General features: G+C 45.2%; 1 protein-coding gene across 3 annotated transcripts in view; it reads left to right on the top strand.

Annotated features, from left to right (window-relative positions):
* The window catches only part of SORCS2 (sortilin related VPS10 domain containing receptor 2), a 1283452-nt gene that overhangs the window by 86569 nt on the left and 1170055 nt on the right, over positions 1–26828 (top strand). Inside the window, exon 1 of one of the 3 annotated variants that reach the window (XM_068276891.1) lies at positions 5881–6140. The exons of the other annotated variants lie outside the window; for them this stretch is intronic. The gene's annotated coding sequence lies outside the window, so the exon portion shown is untranslated. Of the gene's footprint in view, positions 1–5880; positions 6141–26828 lie in introns of those variants that run through there. 3 annotated transcript variants of the gene reach the window in all.

The following is a 26828-nucleotide window of genomic DNA, read 5'->3' as shown; positions in this document are numbered from 1 at the left end:
AACAAACATACCGTCATTAATTTACATTGGTTATGTTAATTAAAAATAGATAGGTAATATAATCTCTTACCCACCTTGTTTTAAAAGAACAGGCAAATGTTTGATTTCATGAGGGCAGCCATCTTTTTGGTTGGAAGGAGGTGACAGGGAGCATGAGACACAGTTCCAACTGTCCTGTGTGCTGATCACCCCTCCCAGTTGCTAGGCAACGTGAATAACAACATAGGAAATCCCTTCATGCTTTGCACAGCATCAGGGAAAAAAGCCCGGGCAGTTTTCTTTGATGGGGCGGAGCGTAAGCTTTTGTGCAGCTAAAAATAAGGCTTATGTAAGAAAAACAAAGTTCTGATGCTGTGAAACTGTTAAAGACCTAAAGATACACCAAGCCTTTTCAGTGCTGCTGAGTAGACTTTTAGTCTGGAGGTTTACTTTAAAGAGGCACATATTACATTGTGGTGGAGGCAGAGAAGACACTTACCACAGTGTCTGTTCTCTGATGCAGTCCTCAGTTGCCCCACAATTCTCCCTGTTAGGTCTGCCTGTCGGCGCCAGTCGCTGGATGACACGGAAGTGTAAGGAGCCAAAAGCTCCCTTCTTCCCTGGGTCCTAAAGCCGACGGCCACACTACAGTACCAGAGCCTTGCGAGCTCTCGCTTCATGCATGCGCCTGCTCGCAGAGTACATTGTTTAGAGCCGTACCTTGCCGTGCCCATAATTACTACAGTATACTGTGCATGCCCCCGGAACCGTGCGCTTTCGGGAACAGAGCTTTCGCAGCGGGTCGATTAGGGCACTTTGGGCTTGATTCATTAAGACAAATAGTGTGCCTTATCAGAGTTAACATGCCTTATCAGAGTTAACACACCTTACCAGAATAGCACAGAGAGCACTACGAACTTATGCCTGCTAATTGGCAATGACAAAATCTCCAGTCGTCCTGCCCTGAGCCCCTGCGGGTCCAATCACTTTAAAAGACATTATCTCTGCACTTTGATTGGCCCAATAGGCTGCCTGTCACTTGACAGGCAGCCTATTGGGCCAATCAAAATGCAGGGATAATGTCCTTTAAAGTGATTGGACCCGCAGGGGCTCAGGGCAGGACAGGTGGAGCTCTCGCCATTGCCAATTAGCAGGCATAAGTTCGTAGGGCTCGCTATGCTACTCTGATAAGGCGTGTCAACTCTGATAAGACATGTTAACTCTGATAAGGCATGCTATTTGTCTTAGTGAATCAAGCCCTTTCTCTTCAGATGCAATCGTAAAATCCAACATTCCAATCAAAGAAATTCTGCGGTTCTTTGTTCAGGCAGAGTTGCTAATAGGCCATCTACATTTAAATGCTTCTCTTCCAGGTGAAGGTCGTGTGACCAACTATGGGGCACCTGTTTCTGGAGCACCTGTCGCGGCAGGCCTGGAGCACAAAATAGCCTGTGGCAACTTCAATTGCTCTTTAATGACATTGTTCAACAGGACGGATAAAATAAGTTACATATGATTCCAGACTGCGGTTAAAACAACTGAATATTGTGAGAAAAATTTGTATTTAATTTGATCATGTGGAGTCCTTTTTTCCCTGTAGATAACTATAAACTAATAAGACTGAATAAACTTGGACCTTTTTTAAATACATGGATGAGTACATGGGTTATAGACACAGATACATATATATTTTATTTGGCCTTTTGGCTTTGGATTGAATAATAACTGCAAAACGCTTCGGGCTGATCGTTCTCAGGAGACGCTTCTGTGACCTGTTCTGTTTTCATTAGTGCGACAATCATTAAACGGGGTTTATGAGTGAGGTTGGAATAACAGTGTCTGGTGTGGAATGTATATGAAAGGCCTGTGCGGTGTGCCCCCAGCTATCCACCAGCCACTGTGATATTTTATTGGGCTTTAGAGACCTTTATGAAGTAAAACAGTTTCCAACCGTTGAACTACCTAAATCACAGCTCTGTTTTAAACACCTTTCAGGGTAAACAAACTCAAGGGGACAAATGTGTTTCATACTGCACCGGCTTTAACAGTAAGGGGGCTCTCTGTTGATAGCTTGACTTTCTGTGTCACTAGAGTATTCAAAGTGAACCTGTCATTATTATAAGGTTGTCGCTTGAAGAGAACTTGAGATGAGAAGTGTCTCAGGTTCCATACTTAACTGGGGCTTCCTTAAGCCCCATTAAAGCCGCTTGTACCTTGCTGTCTCCCCGGGTGGCTCCTGTCACCTGCAGTAATGCCCGAAGGCCTAGCTGAGTCGCGCTTCATCGCGCATACAAGACCCGCTCTCCCGTTGCGCTCCTGTTCCTGGGAGTGTTCTGCGTCTGCGCAGAATGCTCCGAGCCACAGGAGTGCGATTGGGGGGGCACCTGGCAGGGTCGTGCATGCGCAACGAAGCGCGACCCGGCCAGGAGCCAGCCAGGGAGATGGCGAGGGACGAGTGGCCTCAAGGGGGCTTAAAGTGAACAAGAGACGAAGCACCCTCATGTATTTTACCATATATATCAGTTTGAACATTAGAAAAAACACCTACCCTGCTCTCGGTTCCATTCTTAACTGCTCAGCTTGCTTGTTATCAGCCCTGATAAAATCCCCCACTGAGCATTTTCAAGCCCAAGCCTGCCCCCTTCTGGCTCTGCTATAATGACTCCTGAGCAAAGCCAGACTGAATGTTCAGTGGGAGATTTTATCAGGGCTGATAACAAGCAAGCTGAGCAGTTAAGAATGAAACAGAGAGCAGGGAAGGTCTTTTCTCTAATGTTCCCACTGATATATATGGTAAAATACATGAGGGTGCTTCGTCTCTGGTTCACTTTAGGGAATCCCCAGGTAAGTATGGTACCTGAGACGCTTCTAATCTCAGGTACATTTTAAGGTTTTATTGTCTTGTCATATCAAAATTATAATTATCTGCCTCGTTCTTTTCTTCCTGAAAACCTCCCAGACGCAGGCGGCCGCCGTCTTCCGAAAAATCGCCATGGTGTTTTCTATACTCCATATAAAAAACACTATGGCGTTGTTTAAGCAGGGGAGAGGAGGTACGCATCCGAATTCTGCAGCCACGCAGCTCTGGGAAGTTTTGGAAGGAGCAGACCAGGCAGGTAACTTTTATATGACAAGTCCATAAAAGGAAAGTGTCATTTTAGACTGAATATGTTCCTTAAAGAGACACTTAAGCGAAAAAAATTATGAAATTATGATTTGTATGTGTAGTACAGCTAAGAAATAAAACATTAAGATCATATACATCAGTCTAAGGGCTCGTTTCCACTAGGGCGAATCCGCATGCGGGCACTGCATGCGGATTCGCATAGTTAATGTTAGTGGATGGGGCTGTTTCCACCTGTGCGGCGTGCGGGAGCGATTTGGCGGCGGGCCAAATCTGCACGACGGGACCCGCAGAATTCGCCTGCGTCGGGAATCCGTGCGAATCGCCGCTAATGTATTTAATAGTAAAAACGCATGCGTTTGTTACATGCGTTTTTACCCGCGATTTCGCGTGCGATTTCGCACCCTTCTCAATGTTATTTTGCCCTGGCAGTGTCATGGTTAATTTCGCATGGCACCCTGCCATGCGAAATCGCACGCGAAATCGCGGGTAAAACGCATGCGGAAACGCACCCGCATGCGTTTTTACAAGCGTCGGAATGCCGGCGAAATCGCGTCGCACTAGTGGAAACGGGCCCTAATTGTTTCCAGTACAGGAAGAGTTAAGAAACTCCAGTTGTTATCTCTATGCAAAAAAGCCATTAAGCTCTACGACTTTCAAAGTCATGGAGAGGGCTGTTATCTGACTTTTATTATCTCAACTGTTCCTGAACTATTTACTTTTTCTCTGCCAGAGGAGAGGTCATTAGTTCACAGACTGCTCTGAAAAAATCATTTTGAATGCTGAGTGTTGTGTAATCTGCACATATTATAGAAAGATGCAATGTTAGAAAAAACACTTTATACCTGAAAATAAAAAATGTGAGAATATTTTCTTTGCTGCTAATCTTCTAGTAAATATTCATAGTACACAACCAATTCACTATATCATATATTTTTTTTCGCTTCAGTGTCTCTTTAACTGCTTAAAGACTGCTCAACGCCAATTGGCGTGAGCAGCGCGGCAGCCCCAGGACACGGCTGTCGCCCTGGGCGGCAGAAAAGTGATCGCTGTCATAGGTTGAAGCCTATGGGAGCGATCACGGTGATTAGCTAGCGGGCGGGTGGAGGCTTGGGACGGTAAAAAAAATAAAAAAAAAACTGCAACATTTATTAAAAAATAAACAAATAATTTAAAAAAAAAAAAAAAAATCAATAAATAAACACTTTGGGAGCAATCACAGCCAACCAACAGAAAGCTCTGTTGGTGGGCAGAAAAGGGGGGGGGGGATCACTTGTGTGCTGAGTTGTACGGCCCTGCAGCGAGCCCTTAAAGGAGAACTGTAGTGAGAGGGATATGGAGGCTGCCATATTTATTTCCTTTTAAGCAATACCAGTTGCCTGGCAGCCCTGATGGTCTATTTGCCTAAAGAAGTGTCTGAATCACACCAGAAACAAGCATGCAGCTAATCTTGTCATATCTGTCTAAATTTGTCAGAAACACCTTATCTGCTGCATGCTTGTTCAGGGCCTATGGCTGAAAGTATTAGAGGCAGAGGATTAGCTGAATAGCCAGGCAACTGGTATTGCTTAAAAGGAAATAAATATGGCAGCCTCCATATCCCTCTCACTACAGTTCTCCTTTAAAGCTGTAGTGGCCTATTTGTAAAACATTGGCCTGGTCACTAGGGGGCTTTAAAGAGAAACTCCAACCTAGAATTGAACTTTATCCCAATCAGTAGCTGATATCCCCTTTTACATGAGAAATATAATGATTTTCACAAACAGACCATCAGGGGGCGCTGTATGACTGATTTTGTGCTGAAACCCCTCCCACAAAAAGCTCTGAGTACCGCGGTACTCTGGGCAAACTGCCACAATGTAACAATGTTCACAGACAGGAATTAGCTGTTTACAGCTGTCTGTAACAGCCAGAGCAGCTAGGAGCAGCTACATAACCTGCCCACAGTAACAATGTCACCATGTAATAAATGTCAGAATGTGAATCTGGGAGAGGAAAGATTTTACAATGAGCAAACACTGACTAAATCATTTATACATTATTATGGTAAAAAAATGAAGCACTTTTTTTACTACATTATTTTCACTGGAGTTCCTCTTTAAGACCACGGTCCTCAAGAGGTTAAATGCAGGCATCCCTTAAATGAAGTCCAAATCCTGTGAAGTAAAGCACACCTGTGAAAACATTTTATTTTTTTATTTAGTTAAGTATTCATATAGCGCTGACATATTACGCAGCGCTGTACAGAGTGTAGTGTCTTGTCACTAACTGTCCCTCAGAGGGGTTTACAAGCTAGTCCCTAACATAGTTATATGTTTATTTATGTATCGTGTAGTGTATGCTTCATATAGTATAGGGCCAATTTTAGGGGAAAGCCAATTAACTTATCTGTATGTATTTGGGATGTGGGAGGAAACCGGAGTGCCCAGAGAAAACCCACGCAGACACGGGGAGAACATACAAACTCCTTGCAGATGTTGACCTGGCTGGGATTCGAACCGGGACCCAGCGCTGCAGGGCGAGAGCACTAACCACTACATGCTGCAGGTTTCCAACTTAGGATTGCTCCACCATATGGCAATGTCTGCCTTCATTGTAGTTTTTCTCTGCTTGGAAACTGCCCTATTACTTATGTGTATAAAGGGAGATCTGGGGCATGAATTGTACTGCCCCTTCCTCCCTCAGCCCTCACTAAGCTGCATCCATTGGCCGCCTCAAGTCATGTGATGTTGGTGACAGGACTAGCAGACACCTGTGTTCATTTAACCCAGAGCAGCTGTAGAAAGGTGAAATGCAGCCCAAGGTCTGGTGTGTAGGAAGCATTTGTGCCTGTTGCCCATAGCAACCAGGCATCCTTCCTGTTACAGCTCTGTAAAATGGCATTAAAAACTGCACAAATGTTTCAGGGGAACAGACATTCCTTACATACGCAGAGGAAGACAAATGCAGGGCACACAGCCCCAGACCTCCTGTTTCCTTATGAGAGACTGAAAACAGGAATAACAATATCTACAGACCACAAATTACAAGACAGTAGGTAAGTCATTGTTATCACTCTCACTATATCTGTACATACATTCAAGTTACTTGGTTCATTTTTTGACACAGGATTGCTTTAAAGGGAACCGGTCATGACAAAAGTATGTATAATACCAGGCCAGAGGAAGCTCACACTGAAAATAAAACAATTCAGTTTTTAACATTTTACACATGCAATCACTTGCCAGTTGCCACTTTTAAGAGGATTTAACAAAACTATTTTATAGTGTACAGATAGTCTGCTACTTATAAACTCTGGAGCTGTAAACATCTCATCTCAAGTTGTCCTCATGTATAAAATGTACTGTACTGTGTTTTGTTTTTAGATATTTTATTATGTGTTATATGTTATTTCATGCTATCAGTATTGTATAAACTGTTGTCAGTTGCAGGGGCATAAGTTAAATAGGCCAGGCCCCCCTGGCAACGTTCAAAAGCCCTGCACCAGCAGCAGCACACACACCTGTGCTAATAAGAATAAAAACAAAAACATTGTGCCATGTATGCACCTGTCAAACTCCCCCATGTGTGCATCTCCCAAGTTCTCCTCACCAGGACTCCCCCCCCCCAATTTAGCATTTGGGGGGGGGGGGGGGGTTACAGGGCCTCCTCAGTCCTCTTCAGTGTAACCATGTGCCATGCAGTCTATCAGTTAGTGGCTGTAGACACTGCCTATCATGTGATAGGGGTAGTGGGAGCTGCAATGTGATGCTGCATGGTGTGGCTACACAGAGCAAGGGGGAGGACCTGTCCCATGAGTTAAAGAGAAACCGTGACCAAGAATTGAACTTCATCCCAGTCAGTAGCTGATACCCCCTTTCCCATCAGAAATCTTTTCCTTTTCACAAACGGATCATCCCTCCGATGATCCGTTTGTATGGCTGATATTGTGCTGCCCACAGTGTGATGTCAGGACCATGGTACTGACAGTTTCCTGTCTGTGAACCTCATTGAATTGTGGGACATCACATAACACCTGTTTACAGCTGGCTCCAACTGCCAAAAAAAACAAGCAGCATCTCCTTCCACTGAGATCACCTGCCAGCAGTAAACATGTCACCATGTGATAAATGTCAGAATGTAAATCAGGGTGAGGAAAGATTTTACAATGGGCAAACACTGACTAAATACTTTTTACATAATTATTGTAAAAATGAAGCACTTTATTTTATCACATTATTTTCACTGGAGTTCCTCTTTAAAGTATAAAGCATCACTGCTGGGCTATTATGTACTCCAGGACCAGGCCCCCTTAGCCTCCGCCTCTTGAGAGGTATTATTATACCCCTGGTCAGTTGTTTAAAGCAGATTGAAAACACCCCCCCCCCCCCCAAAAAAAATGCATTGTTTATACTGTTTATACTGTATGTCCAAATCTAGGGATGTCCAAAATTATGATTTATTCACACATGCCAATATGTAAATGACATGACTCGACTTACAAGCAAATTTGACTTAGTATTTCTCAGAATGGAACCTGTTTGTACGTAGGGAACCATCTGTAACTGCATTCAGCTCTTCCTGGGTTAAAGACATTTTCCTTAAAGGGAGCCTGAGATGGGGATTAGCAATAAAATATACATACTGTATATACTTGCGTATAAGCCTAATTTTTCAGTATAAAAAATGTGCAGAAAAGTTGCCCCCTCGGCTTATATGCGAGTCAGTGGAGCAAAACAGATGGTGGAGCAGGTTTTGTTACTGGCAGAAGAGTGTAAGGATCTTGCACTAGTGATCCTGCCTTTGCCAGCTTGCTCCCTGCTATGTCTGTGCCCTCCATTCCCTGCAACATGGTGTGCAGAGTGTGCTACCTGTGTCCCCTGGCTTGTGGAGCAGAGCCTGCCAGCAACGTGTCAGCGGTGCAATGATCGGGGATTCTTCCTGTGTGACAATCGCTGCGTCTCATTATCTATGATGCCATCTAGTGGTTTCTTGAGACACAGCTGTATGATCCTGGGGTACATCTGGCTATGGGGAGGGGGCTGAGTTGTACTGGGGAAACATCTGGCTACGGTGGAGGGGGCTATATTGGGGAGGGGGCTTATACGCAAAACAATCGCTTTTTCCTGGTTTCTGAGGGAAAAGTAGGTACCTCGGCTTATACATGGGTCGGCTTATATGCAAGTATATACGGTACCTAGGGCTTACTCCTGCCTGATCGCGCCCACAGCATCCTCTTCTCCCTCTCCATTCTCCCCACAGTTGGCCCCAGAAAAGTCCTCTGGTCCAGGGCCAACTGCGCATGAGCGCACACTCCCGCTGCGTCCATGCACCCTGGAGCATTCTGTACCTGCGCAGTACTACGGGAGTGAAACAGGGGAGTACACCTGGCCGGATTGCACCTGCACCATCTGGCCTCGACTGAAGGATTTTCCTGGGCTACTAGCGGGTGAACGAAGAGGGAGAAGAGGATGGCGTGGGAGCGATCAGACTCAAGGGGGCTGGAGGAAGTACCAGGTATGTATATTTTATTGCAGGGGCCCCATCTCAGGTACACTTTAAATGTGTAAGGAGAAGTAAATAAGTTGCTATTTAGTAAAAAGAAAAAAAAAATGTTGGTGCGTTGCATCACTGCCTATGTGTTTGACCAGTCTAGTCCTGTGCAGGTCAGATTGGGTTTGCTCTGTTTGTTTCGAGAGACATAAACAGGCGTGTAAAAAAATGGCTTCCCTGTTATTGTATTTACTGATCAGCTCTGAGGCAAAGTACACAGTAAAGTAATGTAGGTTGTTTTATGTATTTATAACGCCATACATGGACCAATCAGAAGACACAAATCATCCAATCAGATTTTACATTATTGAATTCAGGTTAGCGCAAAGAAATTGTGTTTGCCAGCAATAAGGGCTGGTGCACACCAGAGAGGTTGTGGAGCGTTTTTTTAAAACGCTTGCAGGGGGAAAACAGCTTGGCTAATGAAAGTGAATGGGATGGTGCACACCAGAGCGGTTACTTTTTTCCACAAACAGAAACTCGGGTGCTGCAGCATTTTTTTGATTTCTGAGGCATTTCTGCCTCAATGTTAAAGTATAGGAAAGTGGAAAACCGCTCTGAAAAACGCTAGATCAGAGTGGTTTTCCAGGCGTTTTTGTTACAGAAGCTGTTCAGTAACAGCTTTACTGTAACAGTATATGAAATCTGCTACACAAAAACGCTTCAGAAAACGCTAGGCATGTTTAGAAAACATCTCTAAACATGTCTAGAATCGCTCTGAAAATCTGCTTCAGGTTTTTGGTGTGCACTGGCCCTAAGAGATTGCACTGTGTACACAACCTCAGTGTTTGAGGGGAATTAACAACAGGCTTGCAATCAGTCTGTCTGCAGCTTGTTCCACAGACATGGGTGCTCAGCTTATTGGGCAATTGTGTTTGTAGAATGGAAAAGGGCAGGGAGTACACACCACAGAGGTCTTGTATCTGCCAATCTGGGAGAAAAGTAATAGTGAATGACCTTTTAGGGTGGAAGAAATGTGGCAGAGCAGATTACTTTGAACTACAAACTACAAGAGTGGTATGCCTCATTTTCCTCACACTTATTGGATTTATAATATCTGTATCATGTTGGCAAGCAGGTGACAAGCACACATTTCCAATAACAACAATGCAGCAAAATGCTAACTGCTTAATTCTAGCCATATACAATACTACAGACCCTGAATTTCTCACTGAGCTTATTAGCAAGTTTCTTTCCTTTTCTATAATAGTACCTATAATAGACAACTGGAGCAATATTTTGAAGAATAAAGCTGGCCATACACTAGGCCGATTCCTGCCAGATCGACAGCAGATTCGATCACTGGGATCGAATCTGCTGTCACATCGTTCCCGCTACATGCCGAATTTCGATCCATTTCGTCCGATCCCATCGATTGTTCCGTGCGGAAAATTACCGTCGATCGCCCGCGGGTAGGGAACGCGTTGCTAGCAGCGTTCGAGCGCCCGACGACCGACGCAATAGAGCGGCAATACATTACCTGCTCCGCCGGCGCGACTGCCTCCGGTCACTGCTGCTCCTTCTCCGCTCTGGCCTGGTCTCCGGGTCCGGCATGCTTCACTTCCTCCTGCCGGGCAGGAAGTTTAAACAGTAGAGGGCGCTCTACTGTTTAAACTTCCTGCCGGGCAGGAAGAAGTAAAGCATGCCGGACCTGGAGACCAGAGCGGAGACGGAACAGCGGTGACCGGGGGCAGTCGCGCCGGCGGAGCAGGTAATGTATGCGGGGGGGGGGGGGGGGGGGGGGGGGAGAGGCGGTGACAGCACCACCACAGATTGTGAACGGTTTCAGGCTGAAATCGGTTCACAATCTGTTTGCAGTAAAGGTAGCCATACGATCCCTCTCTGATCAGATTCGATCAGAGAGGGATCTATCTGTTGGTCGAATCTGATGGCAAATCGACCAGTGTATGGCTACCTTAAAAAGCTGGGCACACACACTAGAGCACACCCAAGCTCATTGTTCCTCTCCTCGCCCCGCCCGCTGGAAGCTGCTGCGTTGGGTGCCACATCATCGCCACTCCTCTCCTTACCACAGCAACAGATGACCAAGCACAATCGCTAAGCCATTTTGTAAGGAAGCAATTTAGCAAGCGATTTTGCTTTTTACAGCAATTTTTACTTTTGTTTTCAAAGTATTGTGTGAACTTAATCACCATTGGTATTACATTTGTTGCATTGGTCCAGACCACATTTTTTAACTATAAGGCTTAGCACTAGAACACGGTATAGTAATCTAGAAACTTATACGGTACTTATCCGTTAGCCGGGCGCATCCGGCAGGTGGCGCCAAAACTCCACCAGAGTTACAGCTTTCCCTACTATCCATGGCGGCCTGGAGGGGGAATAGTAATTAGCGCCACCTGCCGGATGCGCCCGGCTAACGGATAAGTACCACTTATACAGTAGATAACCAGGGCCAGTTCTAGACTTTTTGCTGCCCGAGGCAAACTTGTGAGAATAACCCCCCCTCCCCGATTTGGAATGATCTCACAGCACCCAGCACCCTCGGTATAGGTAGGTACTTGACTATAGCGGTTGCCCTGGTAACAGCGATATACAGGAACTTCCTGTATATCGCCGCTACAGGGAAGTGCTGTCCTGCTTCCAATGTCAGATGGGGAGGTGGAAAAGCTGAGGAAATCCACTTGCTGGCCAAGCAGCAGTAATCAGGTGTTGCTGCTCATAGTGAAAACTTGCTGCAGGTTTCTATTGGGAGGGATAACACAGGGTTTCTGCTGCTTGGCCAGCAGGTGGATTTCCTCAGCTTTTCCACCTCCCTGTTTGACACTGCCTGCTTTCTTCTTCTGCAGACAGCAGCCGGGTCGCGCTACTATGACGGAGGCGACTGGGACAGGGACTATCATAGGAAGCGGGATCCGGCTCAGAAGGTAGTACGAGCGGCGGGGAGGTGAGCGAGATGCCACCACAGCGCCCATGCTGTCTGCCGCAAATGTGTCACTTGTCGTCGTGGGGGGGGCGCTGTAGATAATGATACTTAGTTGATAAAGCAAAGGAAGTCAGTTGTTATGGAACCATAACATAGGCCAAGACAAAAAATGCCTAAGAAAACATTTTAAATGGTTTTGATAAGATACACCAATTTATATATATACACCATGGGCTTGATTCACTAAGACAAATAGCATGCTTTATCCAAGTAAACACACCTTATCAGAGATAACACACCTTATCAGAGTAACATAGCGAGCGCTACGGGCTCAGGGCAGGACGAGTGGAGCTCTCGTCATTGACAATTAGCAGGCATAAGTTCATAGCACTCGCTATGCTACTCTGATAAGGTGTGTTAACTTTGATAAGGCGTGTTAACTTGGATAAGGCATGCTATTTGTCTTAGTGAATCAAGCCCCAAGTGTGTTAAAATTCATATTTATATATTCAGAAAGTACTAAGTGACCTAACTTCTCCATGGTGCTTTTCAATTTAGCATACTGTATATACACTCACATTGACAAGTGGTATGAAGAATTTATAGTACTACTTCGGCCAAATTGGGACTATGAGGATCTCTCCAGTGTCTGGCTATTGCCACTTTTGTGGCTAGCATAATATTTGCCATCATAAACGTATATGGTACAACTTTTGTCTTTTACAATCACTACAGGGGCATAGCAATAGGGGGTGCCGAGGTTGTGACCGCATCGGGGCCCTTGGGCCAGAGGGGCCCCGAGGGGCCGTCTCTCAACTGCAGTATTATCTCTCTATTGGTCCTGTGCTAATAATAATCACTTCTATAGATACTTTTGAATAGCGGTAATCATTAACAAACTGCTCCCCATCCCCTTCTTGCACCTTTGACACTGTAGTTGCCATTGGCAGGTTTTGGTGCGTCGTATCAATTGTTTTGCATAGAGCGTATGAAGGGCCCCATTGTAAAACTTGCATCGGGGCCCATAGCTCCTTAGCCTCCCTGGCGTTATGATTATTTCAAGATTTAAGGTCTAAGAGCCATACCATTTTTTCACAAGCTTTTAGACCCTAAAAACAAGAAGAAAAACATACCTCAGAGAGGTCTGCAGCAGCTCCTGCATGAAACGCACTCAGGCACGGGATTACCACCCCGTTCTGCGGCTTTCCGTCTCGAGCATGACTCGGGATTAATGCTAAGGAGGTTAACTACGCCACTGGATCACTATCACGATCACATCTACATGTAGGGCTTTTGCAATTTTAATAAAAGTGAATTACTCCAGTGTGAAAGCTGTCATAGGATTACCAGTCAAAACGCTTTTTTAAATCGCTGACGGTCAACAAATAACGCGCTTGCTGTTTGAAGCAGCCCTGACAAAGTTAAGTACAGCTTTAGTACTGTTAAAGTGGGTGACCTGATAGGATTTCAGAGAGGGTGCGGCTTTCCATCACACTTGAAGAGGAACATGGAGTTCTTCTATTGTGTTACTCTGTTCCGAGTGATTCTTCATATTGATGCCGGTAGCCCAGCGCTCTCTCTCTAGGGGGAAGTCTTGTGAATGGATGGGGTGAATAGCCAGTGACTGCAGCAGGCCTTTATCTGTCATTAGTGTTTTGTTGATGATCTTGTTGAGCCTGGAGCGGGTGCATCTCCTAATTCCAGCCTCCCATTTCTCAAGTGTATCCTCGCTGCACATCTCTATTGACTCTTCAGAGGCACTTCAATCAGCTTTAAAGCAGTACATATTGTTGCGAACAGCATTCGCTTAGCTGAGAGGTTGACACAGTTCTAAATGCTGCTATTACTTATCCTAAAGGCCGGCTTTTCCCTGAGTGATATTTTCTCATGGTCTCTGGTGAGTCCCTCACTCTAATATTAATTCAGAGCTAATCATTTCTCAGCTGGCTGTGGCTTAACCCTGTGTGACTCAGCATCTGATGACTGCATACATGAGGAGGAATACAATCACAGTATTATATACAGGCCTCTGGTAGTTCCTTGACCTCCCCCTACAGGTTTACCACGTTGTGTATAATAAGGCAAGAGACGTAGCTTGAAATAGCCAAGATATATTGGAAGAAACATTAAGTTCCTCATGATTTCCCCTTCCCCCACATGTAGCGCCCTGTCCTCCATTTCCTGCCCTCATGTGTTGTGCTTTATCCCATATTTACAGGCAACAATCTCTCTCAATTTCCTCTGCAGCCTATAAGACTGTAATACTACCGTGTTTCCCCAAAAATATGCCCTACCCTGAAAATAAGCCCTAGTGGTGCAGATCAAGCACCAGTCATGTCATCCATGCACACAGAAAGGTTACCAGCTGTGTGTAGGGCTGTCTGATCAGTACCGTACAGTGCAATCCGGAAGAGCTGGCCAGCAAGCGGGCACACATCAGTGCACTGCTGATTGGGCACACTGCAAGGTTATCAGATGAGCAGGGACAACAGGGCAAGTGCCTGAGCAGCAGGGCTGGATTTCCCATAAGGCACTGTAGGCATGTGCCTACAAGCGCCTGATGAGGGAAAGGCGGCTCACTTTCCTCCCCGAGCGCCTCCCTCACTCTTTGCCTATGCAGAGTTCCGAGCAGAGCGTACATGAGAGGTTACTCACCTGGGTCTCGGCATTCCACTGACGAGATATCCCTCCAGTGGGGGCGCCTCTAGCTACTTAAAACTGAGGTTCATCTAGCTACCTAATACTTGGGGGCACCTCTAGCTACTTAATTTTGAGGGTACTTCTGACTACCTAATGCTAAGGGGCCCCTGTAGCTACCTGTGACGGGCAAGGGAAGTAAAGGAGAAGTGATAGCTGGGACAGCCAGCATCCTTGTGGTGCGGTTCGGCAGTGTTTGTAGGTTCATGGAGGGTGAAGTCTAGGGTGTCAGGCCATCTGTGCCTATAGGCTCCAGTGATGTAAATCCAGACCTGCTGAGCAGAACAGTATGGTAGCATAAGGTACAGTACCTTCGGATCAGTACAAGGGTACAGAAAATGTTCTGCTCAGAACCACTTCCTGATATGTCATCATCATTATGCGCAGCTACCTCAGGTACCAGTACTGCCGAAGCTGGCCACCCACTCTGCTCCTCCACCCTGAGGCAATCTACCAATACCGCTAAATTACAGTTGTGGCATCCCAAGCAAAATCAGAGCAGGGTTAAAGCACCACTTCATAGAAATATAAGACATCCTCTGAAAATAAGCCCTAGATCATTTTTAGGAACAAAAATTCATATAAGACACTGCCTTGTTTTTGGGAAAACACAGTAATACTGTACTGTTCTCCCTTGTTCCAGCAACCTCAGAAAAGTCTCCCTTAAAGTGAACCAAACAACATTTTTAGCACCCATGTGAAAAAATAAATAAATTCTACTTCTTCCTTTTACATTTAAATGTTTGTTAAAGCTTTTTATTGCTCTACTTCCTTGGCCTGCCATCCACAGAAAGAGCAGGCAGAATAGGGCACCTGCAATTAGTGGTAACAATGAGCAAACAAAAGCTTTCATCAGCAGGAGAGGGGTGGGGGGATAGGATACTGTGCTTTAAACTGTTTAGATAGTCACACTTGATTAGATTCACACTTTCCCCTGGATGAATAAGGACAGAGGGATAGGATAAGGAGGGGGGAAATGGCAACTCCTACAGCTATTAGGAACCAGGACAAACTGCAGAAAAGAAAAGCTGCTTGGATGCCTTTAGAGATCCCTGCCCCCTAATGGAAATGATCATGCTAACATGATGCGACAATGACAATACAGTTAGGTCTCGGTTATCTGGCACAGGCAAGGATTGCCAGATGCCAGATTTGTGTAATTTCCGGTGCTTGAGAAGTCAACCAACTGGGGCCTAAATGTAAGGCTGAAGCCAGGCAAGGGAGGGACAGTAAGCCTCTGCACTACTCCCTAGAGTAGGGGTCATTTTTGGCATATTTATAGCACTAAGTTATCCTTTAGGTGCTTCAGAAAACAGGAGTGTATTCGACCCATGTTGGGTCTTATAGCTCAGAGAAGCTCTTTTGCATGGATAAAAAACTCTTTTTAACTCATCCTGTACTGGAAAAAAATATGAGACTCTTTTCTTTGCTACTAACGTTCTATTTCTTAGCTGTACTACACATACAATTAATTTTCTCATAAGTTTACTTTCGCTTCAGGTTTGCTTAAAGGACAACAGCAATGATAGAAACAAGGAACACCAAGAGCCCCAATAGTGTAATATGTACTGGTAGATGGTTACTAGATAGAGTAAATATTAATACTCACAAACCAGGGTTACTATTAGGCAACCACTGTAAAGGCAGGTGGGGAGAATTTCCTGACCCCACTCAGGAATAAGAAGTCGCTCTCTGTAGATGAGAAAAAGGGGGTTAAACCCTCCACCCAGGGTGGACTCAATATTATGCAGGAGAACAGAGGTGCCTGGCTCTTCTACTGACCACATATGCTATTGCTCTGTTGTTATTGCCTGATGAAGTGGGATCAAACCTGCGAAACGCGTTGCATATTTGGAGTTCATAAATAAAATATATTGACTGTCTTTACTACAGTCGTTGTGTGTCTACTTGGAGGAGGTAAGTCCACCACTACCTCCTCTATTTACCAAGAATTTGGTTTTTAAGCTCATTTAGCTTCCTTTTATCCTTTTGGCGCCTCTGTTCTCCTGCAGAACAACAATGATAGGGATGTGGAGGCTGCCATATTTATTTCCTTTTAACCACTTGATGACCACAGTGCTAACCCCCCCCTAACGACCAGGCTCATTTTTCTTGCACTGAGCTGTGTAGGCTTTTCAGCCTCCTGCACAGCCCAGCTATGGGCCCAGCGATCGGGCTCACCTCCTTTTTTTGTCCCTAAGGGGACATGCCGCCTGAGGTGTCCGATCGCTGGGCCGTTTTTTTTTTTCTTCAGCATCTATGAGGCTCTCTTCCCCTCCCTCTCTCCTCCCTCCCCTTCCCTCCTCTCCTCCGGTATCTGAATTGGAACAGGACGGCGATCCGTCCTGTTCCGCCTCTCATAGGCATCTGCCTATGAGAGGACGGCACTCCCCGGCCAATCAGAGGCTGGGGATCGCCGATCTCGTACAGCGCTGCCGGAGACAGCAGCGCTGTACAGTTGTAAACAAAGGGCATTTCTTTCCCCTTACGTTTACAAACAGCCTGCTAGCCGCGATCGGTGGCTAGCAGGCTATTCATGGAACTCCGTTCCGTGAAGTGGCAGGGAACAAATGCGCATGCACACGGCCGTTCCCTGGGAAACTGCAGCCCCAGGACTTGATGCCCATCGGCGTTAGGCAGTCCTGAGGCTGCCGCCGCGGCCACGCCCACCGGCGTTAGGTGGTCCCCAGAAGGGGGGAAGCAACACCAGTTACCTGCCTGTCCTGCTGATCCTCTGCCTCTAATTCTTTTAGCCATAGACCCAGAACAAGCATGCAGATCAGGTTTTTCTGACATTATTGTCACATCTGACAAGATTAGCTGCATGCTTGTTTCTGGTGTTATTAAGCCAAATAGATCAGCAGGGCTGCCTCCATATCCTTCTTGTTACAGTTGTCCTTTAACTCCTAAACTTGATAATGCTCAGCAGCGCGACTGCTTTATATCTTAATTTTTCTAAATAGAGCTGCCTACTAAGCAATATAATGGGTGTAATGATATTTATTGGCTCGCAGTGTAAAAAGCCATTAAACATAGTCTGATGTCCAAGTAAAAATACCCCTCTTAATGTACTTATCCCAGATATTGATGTACATTGGAATGGCAATCAAATTAGAGGATCCCATTAATGAAAGGTTATTTCCTGGCTTAAATAATGTAATTGAAAAGGCTCCACCCAATCTATCAAGCTTGAATAGATGAGATGACCACTGCGCTCCCAAAATAATCACATCATAAGCACAGCATGAAAGGTCAAAACAATAACACTCACACCCCTGCAACCAAAGTTTCCACAGTGATAAAGAAACAGTCTTGTGACATTTGGATAACTGCTGCTCTGTGTCATTTGCACTGGTTTCACACTTAAAGGGGTTCTGTGGGGGAGGGGGGGTGTTGAAAATAAAAACAGACACTTTCCTGGGGCTTCTACCGGCCCCCTGTAGCTGTAATGTCCCATGCCATCCTCCAACGATCCGCCGTTCCCTGCCGGGGTCTAATCCCGCATTCAATCCAACTGTGGCTGCACTGACTTCCGTGGGCGTCATTGGGAGCTTACTGCGCAAGCTCAGTACAAGGAAACTTGTACTGTGCAGTAAGCTCCCGATGACACGCGGGAGCGAGCACTATTCGTCTTGTTAGACAAATATCAGCCCGGGACCGGTGGCGGGGATCTGAGGATTGCAGAAAGACGGCGCAGGAAATGACAGCAGCAGGGGGCTGATAGAAGCTTCAGGTAAGTGTCAGTTTTTATTTTCAACCCCCCCCCCCTTCTACAGAACCCCTTTAAAGTGTGCCTTGCAGTGTGTTGCTCCACCCCGTGGCATTGCATTGCAACACACACAATCACAAACATATGATCCTGTGGCAGAGTACACCGCCAGGGTCATATGCATAGCGCCGCTAACCCCCCCCCCCCGCCACCTTGCGTGTCCCTCGCCAAAAGACAGAGCCCAGTTTTCTTTAAAAACAGTGCAATTCGGCAGCCATGTTACGTCTTACCCCTGAGTCCATGGCAGCCTGGAGGGGGAATAGTAATTAACAACACTGGGAAATTTGCAATAACAGGGTGAGACATTTTTGCGGCTTCACCCCACGCCCGAATTACCCGGTGACGTTTTTACATGTACGCGATAACATTATCTTTTGTTTACATTCCTTCGTCAGATACATTTAGTAAACATCAGCAAACTGCTGGAACTGAGCTGTACTGAGCTGAGAAGCAGAAAGAGCCGAGCAGTGATCACTAGATAGATTTTAATATATAAATACAGAAGCTATGCAATAAAATGCAATGGCAGCTTTCAGAGCAGATAAACTGTACTTTGGAAATTTGTAATTTGTAGACAGACAATATTACTTGCGCACAAAAGCAAATACCATATGATAACTGTATGGGTAATAAAAAGTAGGTAAACACATTTTTATTGAATGTTATGTCAGAGTTTTATCCCACTTTAATGCCGACTGCTTCCCCAGTGGAGAGGATAGCCCTCATTTCCTGTCCCAGTGATGAGCTGTGCTCTAATTTATATAAATATATTGGTAGTCACTAGCAGAAGTTTTAATTCTTTTTATCCTCATAAAAAAAGTATTTTGTTACCTGTTATCTCGGGAAAGATTTAAAGCAAACCTGTAGCAAAAAAAACCCCAAATGATATAATGAATTGTATGTGTAGTAAGGATAACGAATAGGACATTAGTAGCAAAGAAAGTTTTTTTTTATAACATTGCATCATTCTGTCACATTTGCAGTTTTAATACCACACTCACAAAGCAGAAATAATGACCCCTTGAACTTTCCTGCAGTAATACCTTATCTCAAGCTGTCTCTCAATGTTTCTTGGCTGTTTAAGTGCTTCAGAAAACTGTACCCTACCCAAGTTAGGTGGAATAGCTCAGAGAAGCTCTTTGCATAGATAACTGAAGGGTTTTTTTTTAACTCTTCCTGTACTGGAAAACAACATGAGACTTTTTTATTTGCTACTAAAGGATACCCGAAGTGACATGTGACATGATGAGATAGACATGTGTATGTACCGTGTAAAGCACGCAAATAACTATGCTGTGTTCCTTTTTTTCTTTCTCTGCCTGAAAGAGTTAAATATCAGGTATGTAAGTGGCTGACTCAGACCTGACTCAGACAGGAAGTGACTACAGTGTGACTCTCACTGATAAGAAATTCCAACTATAAAACACTTTCCTAGCAGAAAATGGCTTTTGAGAGCAAGAAAGAGATAAAAAGGGGAATTTCTTATCAGCGAGGGTCACACTGTAGTCACTTCCTGTCTGAGTCAGGACTGAGTCAGCCACTTACATACCTGATATTTAACTCTTTCAGGCAGAGAAAGAAAAAAAGGAACACGGCCTAGTTATTTGTATGCTAGGCACTGTACATACCCATGTCTATCTCATCATGTCACATGTCACCTTGGGTATACTTAATGTTCTATTTTTTGCTGTACAACACATCCAAATCATTATCTCATAACTTTATATTTACTTTATATTTATATTAATTTACTTTATATTTATATTCAATTACTTTTTATTCATTCTACTTTAAAGTGAAGAAGAACTGGTATCCATTCCAGTTGCATGCAATGCTTAGGGTTGTAGTCAGAATGGGGCTTTTATAACAGCACTTAGAAGACTCAGCAGGTGTTAAATTGGTGACTTTTTTTGCCAAACACAAAACTCATCACAGGCAGAGCGATCTGCAGAAATTAAATGATGCCCAGCTGGACTGTTTGTGATATCGGTAACAGGAAGGTGGAGGGGAAACGACTAGATGTGCATTCAGTAGCTGCCTGTAAAGTGGAGGGAGGGTTATCATGATGACTGCAGGTGACATCCTCCCTGATTGTACCGAGCCGCCTCCATCATTCCCGCTGAGAGAACTCTGCAGGTCCTGCTGAGATTCTGTCACTCAGCGGGGCAGGCCACGCCGCACGCTGCTCTGACTCTTATTCTTCATCATTTAAATAAACCAAACTGACAGTAAACCACTGCCTCAAACAGTTAACCCGTCTGTTTCCATGGAATTCTAGGTGACTGTAAGATATGTGCTGTATAAAGGTTATTTTACAATAGAAGTGTTAAACAGCTCCAGGCAGGCAGCTGATCGCTCACCTAAATACTGTATGGGAGGTGTGAAATGCCACACCTGTTAGAAGAGTCATGTGACACAACTCAGCAAACAGCACAGCCAGCCAGTCTAGTGATGTTTCTCACAGGGCTGTGGAGTCGGTACAAAATTCATCCGACTCCAACTCAGACTCCTCAATTTAGGAAACCACGGACTCCAACTCTGACCCTAGGTACCCAAAATGGCTCAGACTCCGACTCCTCGACTCCGACTCCTTAGTCATGTGACACAACTCCTTCTTACCAGGGTTGTGGATTTGGTACAAAAATCATCCGACTCTGACTCCCGATTCCTCATTTTATGAAACCTCCAACTCTGACTCCAGGTACCTAAAATTGCTCCGACTCCTCGACTCCGACCCCACAGCCCTGGTTTCTCAATTACATCCCAGCAAATCAGAATCATTCATTGCAGACTGTGCCGAACATGCTTATTGTTTTGTGTAGAGCAGCAGCGTTCTGATGAGTCATCACCATGAAGTTTGCAAGGAACTTCACATTGTTAAAGAGGGATTGTCAGCCATAAAATCAAAATCCTATTACCCACTGCTCTGTGTTTATTATGTAGTCTACATCCTAACCCTGCATTGCAAGCATTCCAGTATAATCATAAATGTGTCTGCTGTGATGATTATTATCTCAGTCAGCCTGGCTCTATTCTCCTGCATTGCTGGGATGAGGGAAGCTTGTTATCTTCCCTTCATCCCCTCCCACATTTCTGCTCCTTGCTGTTTGGCTGAGGGTAGTTCAGCGTGACATGAGGCTCAGAAGGGAAATAGAAGATAAATCACCTCACCCCTCTGCTGAAGCTGCTGAAATCTGATCTATGTTCTGCTCACATGTGTTTACAAAGCAAGCTAGATGTGACAGTGCAGTTCTGCATACACTGTTTCAGGCAGAGTAGAAAAAAGAGAGTAAGGGAGGAAATTACGGTACATCAGGATTGGCTTTAGTCAGAGGCAGTAAAGATGGAAAATGCCTGGAGCTGTTTTCTATTTATTTCCTAAATGCAATTTACTGAAATCAAAATGTGGACAGTACAATACATATGTTATGTAAGTAGAACTGTATTTATCTACTTATATATGTTTTTTCCTGGGATAGCATGGCTGTCCCTGCTGCTTTAAGCTATGTACTCTCAATAGCTTTTGTCCCAAAACAATCATTATTTTGAGTGACAGTCCCTGGATATAGGAGGATTTTCTTTGGTGATTTTTGTAGGGACCAAGAATACCTAGATGAGAAGTAGGGATAGACCGGGATCCCAATGGTGCAGTATCGTCAGGTATAGGGAGGATACAATCACATAAATATATACTTACAAAGGTGGGTTGCAATTCCTGCAATCACCATATAGGCCTGCAGAGAATTAACCTTCCCTGCTCGGTACTCAGGTCCTGCTGGATACTGGACGATCGCTCTCCTGTAGTACAACAGACTTCCCAGAAAAACTGTAAAGCTGTTACCTCCAAAGGAGGTTTGATTGGTAATGGGTAGGATGCAGGCGCCCAATGTGTGTTCTATTTTAGTATTTTAAAATATAAATAAAATATAAAAAGAAGAGAGGTAATCGCTTATCTCTCCAGACGATATAGACACCAGTTCAACAGGAGAAAAGTTTTTATTCAAAAAGCAATCTGACAACGCGTTTCATGGGTCATTGCCCGTTTCCTCAGTATTGATGCCTTGATAGCATAGGGGATAGAGTGTAGGCGCCTCTAATACCATTGTCACATGTGTCCCTGGTCGTAAGTCATCCATGTTGGATATGTCTGGCCAGTTGCTATTGTAGTTCATTCCTATGGGTGCTAATAGGGTGCCCACTGCTTCTCTTGCTCTCCCCCATTTTTACATACATGCTGTTGTCACAGCAGCTTCGCAATGATTGATGTATTGGTACTTAGTACATGGGGTTCTTTGAGGAGCCCAAGGCCTTTAGGCAATTGCCTAGTTTGTACCTCAGTAGATGCCATACTATGATTTTTACTTAGGCCCTTCTTACACTAGGAGACTTTATTTGCATTGCATTACCCTTTCTGCACGCAGGGTAACGCAACAGCAATGAAAGTCTATGGAGCCCAGTACACTTACCACATCAAGTCGCGTTGCGCATGAAGTTTCCAAATCATGGCTGCAAAGTCAACAACAGATATATGGAATTATCCTCCCATTCTAGGTGACCAGGTATTATTTTCACTGGCTTAAGAATTCTCAGAAATAAACACTCCGCAGCCAGGGCCGGCCCTAGACTTTTTGCCGCCTGAGGCAAAATTAGAAAAAATTGCCGCCCCCCCCCCCAGCCGTGGGGGAAGGGGGGTGCCGAGCTGGAGGGGTAGCGGGCAGAAAGGGGGTATTGGCCTAGCAGTGGGGAGGGCGGTCAGACCCCCCCCCCTCCCTCGCCTGGGTCCCCCAATCTGCGCTGCTCCTCCAGCGTTAAGCCAGCGTGCATATCATTAAGAGGCAACGGGCGGGGGAATCACTCACCTCTTCCGCGTTCCATGGTGCGTTCCACTGACGTCACTTCCGGCAAGGCCGTCCACTTACAATACAGTGGGCGGCGTTGCCGGAAGTGACGTCAGTGGAGCACACGATGGAACGCGGAAGAGGTGAGTGATTCCCCCGCCCGTAGCCTCTTAATGATATGCACGCTGGTTTAACGCTGGAGGAGCAGCGCAGATCGGGGGACCCAGGCGAGGGAGGGGTCCAACCCCCCTCCCCACCGCTAGGCCCAATACCCCCTTTCTGCCAGCTACCCCTCCAGCTCAGCTGCCAGCTTCCCCTCCAGCTGGGGGCGGGCGGCCCCCAGCATCCAAGGACAGGCGGGTGCCGTCCCCCCAGATCTGCCGCCTGAGGCGAATGTTTCACCCCGCCTCATGAGCGGGCCGGCCCTGTCCGCAGCACTGCAAATGACAGGACTAAAGAAGCCTGTGATTTATTTCAGAATGTAAATCAGAGAGAGTAAAGATTTTACAATGGGCAAACACTGACTAAATCATTTATAAATGAATACTGTAAAAAAAAAAAATGTATTCATTATGTTATTTTCACTAAAGTTTTTCTTTAAATTATCTTCATCTTGCCATTTACAAACACGAAAGGAAGACACGGCACTCAGGAGCTGTGTGCAGCAACAAGCTGTATTGAAGCAGGCAGTACACTACATGCTTCGGGCGGAGCCCTTCACCTGACGGAAAGCTCCGCCCGAAACATGTAGTGTACTGCCTGCTTCAATACAGCTTGTTGCTGCACACAGCTCCTGAGTGCCGTGTCTTCCTTTCGTGTTTTCCTGTTTGTTTGCAGGTGTGGTGGACCTGCATGACACTGAGCACCGGCTGGCCGACTTATTGTTGGTTATTCCCGAGGTTAGGTGATCTCTTCGTTTCTCTTGCCATTTACAAGTGGGCATTTTTAGGGTCAGGATCTTTGTACAATCCCTAGAAAACCTGGATCCTATTAAGGCTTCCCGCGTCCTTCTCCATCCCACGACGGCAGCGATAGAGCTCCCTGAACGGCGGGGATGTAAATATTTACCTTTCCCTGTTCCAGCGGGGGCGCTGTTGCGGCTCTCTGCTCGGAAATAGGCGGAAATAGCTGATCCCAGTCGGTCCTCTCTACTGCACAGGCGCAAGTCTCCACCTATTTCTGAGTGGAGAGCCGCAACAGCGCCCCCGCTGGAACAGGGAAAGGTAAATATTGCCTCACAAATTGTCGGCAGTGCATTCAGTGGGCTGCAGCAGGACCGCCGTGGGACGGAGGAGGACGAGGGGAGCCTCGATAGGATCCAGAGGCTTCCCCCTTCCGAGGTGAGTACCCCCCAGAGTTTATTACAGAGTCTCTAACCACACCCCCTAGTCACGCAGACCATAAAAATTTCACAAGAAAAATATGTTTTATAATTTAAACCACACTGGTCCTTTCTATCTTGGTTCTTTTTACTTCATATTAACATTTGAAAATAAAAAAATACATCAATTTAAAGGATGGGAATAAAGTTTAGAGTCTATTAAATACATTTTGCAGTAGAAAATACATATATTTCCATAGATCTGTACATTAGTCCTCAAAGAGGGAGACATGAGGAAGAAAGAGGGACAGAGAGAGTGGAGGATTGTCATTACAAAAGAAGGACAGTTGGGAGCTATGGTTACTGAATCCCAGTCCTTCCTTCTCACCTGTTTACCTCCCCTCTTCCAGTTCCTCTCTATGTGACCACTTCTGTTCTGTTGCTTTTTCTCAGCGGGAAGCCTCAGCTTGTTATAAAGTCACTGTGCATGAGAGAAGTTAGGAGGAAGATGCTGACGCCAGGGAATAGTACCACAAAGTGATTAAGGGCAAGATGCCACTCATTGTTTATACTGGAGGACTGCATCGATCTGTCCTGAGATAAATATATTGGTTCCAGCAATGAGTGCTTATTGACTGATTTTAATGTTTCTACTGGGTTAATGTGCAGATCAGATTGTCCCCTCACACTGCGCACAAGGTGACATCCTGTCCGTTCATGCAGAGATGCCTTGTAGCCAAGATTTTATGTGCTTCAAGTAGAAACCATTTCAGACAGCAATAAAATCATCTGCTGGATTGATCGTCCCCAGCGCTTGCATTGCCATTGCTGCAGCAGTTACAGGGCCACGACATATAGAATTTTCATTACCCGGCTTAGAGAGAAGAACCGTTCCGGTACTCCAGCAGAGACCGATCCCAGTAATGATCGCTGAACAGGGCGTTCTGTGCTAATCCTTTCCATCACTGATACTCACCCAGGGCCCAGTGCAGCCGTCACTCTAACCTGTCATACAATTTGACAACATGAGAACTGACTGTTCAACCAACTATACATAATTAGAAATGGCCTTTATTAGAAAATGTGTGGCAGTACTCGTGAGATCACCCCTACACTGATGAAACCCAAATCTATCTCTCAGCACCTGACCTCTCTACACTGTTATCTCAAGTCCCTCACTGTCTATCCACTGTTTGTGCATTCATGTCATCTCGTTTCCATAAACTTAAAGAGAAACTCCGACCAAGAATTGAACTTTATCCCAATCAGTAGCTGATACCCCCTTTTACATGAGAAATCTATTCCTTTTCACAAACAGACCATCAGGGGGCTCTGTATGGCTGATATTGTGGTGAAACCCCTCCCACAAAGAAATTCGGAGTATGTATTGTTGGCAGTTTCCTGTCTGTGAACCCTGTTGCATTGTGGGAAATAGCTGTTTACAGCTGTTTCCAACTGCCAAAACAGCAAGCAGCAACTACATCAACTACAACAATCATTTTTTTTGTCTGCATTTATAAAAACATCATGGATCCAAATAATATACAATATATTATTATCTATATATATAATAGAGTAAGTGCCTCAACCTTCAAGCAAGAAGAAGAAGTAGCGCCCTGCACCCAAGGCCGGTCCAAGCAAGAAGAAGGGGCCGGTCCAAGCAAGAAGAAGAAGTAGTGTCATATCAAACCAAGGGCAAAGAGGGATAATTTGCATATTCAGTAGCAGTGCATTGTGGGCAACCACAAATGTTCACTTATAACTGAATTATTGCAGATTTGCTTCTGTTTTAAGAAGGAAAATTATACCAAGCCTTGCTTTTTTTAGTAGGAGGGCTTTTTGGTCTCTTTCATCCTCCTATACATTCTTAGTAGTTTAGGTCACCCTGAGCTGCTTGGCTACTCTGTTGTACTGGTCCAAGCCCTATATCATACAGCCATATCAATCCCTGCTATGTACTGATAAGGACCAAACAGCTGAAATAGGCTGTCACATGTGGGTTTGATATGACTGTAAAACTTAAAGCTATAGGCTTGCTTGACTTACCGAGGGTGAAAAGGAATAATTTGCATATTTAGTAGCAGTGCATTGTGGGTGATGTACAGATGAAGATCAAAAGTCTGAAACAGGCTGTCATATGTGGGTTTGATATGGCTGTGTAAAATTTAAAGCTATAGGCTTGCTATACACCAGTGGTTCTGGATGCTTGCTTGGCTTGCTAAGGGTGAAAAGGAATTATTTGCATATTTAGTAGCAGTGCATTGTGGGTAGCCACAAATGTTCACTTATAGCTGAATGATTGCAGATTTCCTTCTGTTTTAGGAAGACAAATTACACCAAGCTTTGCTTTCTTTAGTAGGAGGTCTTTTTGGTCCCATTTATCCCTCTATACATTCCGAGTGGTTTGGGTCACCCTGAGCTGCTTGGTTACTCTGTTGTACTGGTCCAAGCCCTATCTCATACAGCCGTATCAATCCCTGCCATGTACTGATGAGGACCAAAAGTTGAAACAGGCTGTCTACATGTGGGTTTGATATGATTGTGTAAAATTTAAAGCTATATCATAGCTCCCAACTGTCCCTCTTTTGGAGGGACAGTCCCTCTTTGGGAGCCCTGACCCCCTGTCCCTCTTTCCTCCTCATTTGTCCCTCTTTCAGGACTTTGTCCCTCTTTCAGGACTT

Source organism: Hyperolius riggenbachi, chromosome 1 (genome assembly GCF_040937935.1).
Source record: "Hyperolius riggenbachi isolate aHypRig1 chromosome 1, aHypRig1.pri, whole genome shotgun sequence".
NCBI lineage: Eukaryota > Metazoa > Chordata > Amphibia > Anura > Hyperoliidae > Hyperolius > Hyperolius riggenbachi.
Note: the sequence above shows the minus strand (reverse complement) of the source record. Positions and strands in the feature narration are given on the sequence as shown.